Source organism: Acanthochromis polyacanthus, chromosome 15, assembly GCF_021347895.1.
Source record: "Acanthochromis polyacanthus isolate Apoly-LR-REF ecotype Palm Island chromosome 15, KAUST_Apoly_ChrSc, whole genome shotgun sequence".
Classification (NCBI taxonomy): domain Eukaryota; kingdom Metazoa; phylum Chordata; class Actinopteri; family Pomacentridae; genus Acanthochromis; species Acanthochromis polyacanthus.
In genome coordinates, this window is record NC_067127.1 from 18874763 (window position 1) to 18875929 (window position 1167).

A 1167-nucleotide genomic window follows, 5' to 3' on the forward strand; every position below is an offset into this window, starting at 1 on the left:
GAAAAGCAATTACTGATTTGAGTCTTGTTCAAGAAGGCAGGATGCACCTACTGGGATTCAAACAACTTCTCCTCATAAGACAATTACCAAAACCACTACAGCATGTTATGCAACGTTGTTACGGCTTCTGAGGAGTGCGTAATAGGATTTCACTGTGGAGGAAGAGCATGATGCTGTTTCATTTCATTAACTAGATGGTTATTTCATGATGTACACACCACCTGACGTGATGCTGAGGGACACTGATCTGAGGATGCTCAGTGCTGCCATGTAAACACTCTACAAATGTGCGTAAATCTCTCAACTCGGCTGTCAATCGTGGGAATATTACAATCTGAGGCTGAGAATGAGTCGTGTTTCAGTGAGTAAGTGGCTCTGGGTGTTAAATATGTAAAACATGTAAAGGGCTCAGGCTCTTTGAAAGGGGCTCATCTGATGAATTGAATTTGTGTAATTTCCCTGATTTTCTAATACAATGAGTGCAAGAGGTGTCGGTCCCATTAATGACACTCCTTTGTGAGTTGTGCATCTTGACCCCTAGTAAAGTACCATCACCCGGACAGCAGATGGTACCCACACACACACACACACACACACACACACACACACACACACACACACACACACACACACACACACACACACACACACACACACACACACACACACACACAAAGAGGAGTGGCCATGGCAACAGACTCATAATGGTCGGCCTGGTGTGTTGTGGAATCACTCGGCCTAATTTGTTAAGTACCACCTCAGTATATTTGATTTAATCAGTCTATTCTGTGCAGAAAACAAGTGGAATAAATCCTCAGCTGGCCACACTGACAGCAGATCAGACATCGTCTACAGAAACTGCATTATATGGATTAGATGGATGAACATTTTCATACTTCACAGCTCCACTTTGCTGCACTTTGTTTTTAAGATCTTTTGTAAGATTTTAAGATGCTTGATCAGATAACTCAGACATTAGTTCAATTCATTCCAGTGTATGTGGGCAGGTTGTACTTCCTAGAAATCGACTAAACTGATTAAGCCAAGAACCTGGGCCAGGTATTTAAGAACTCCCCCAGATGTTACAGTAATCTGTATACCTTCTGAGCAGTGTTTGCTTTTGATTGGAAAAATAAGAAAATATCCTCTGCAGGATAAAAGCGGGTC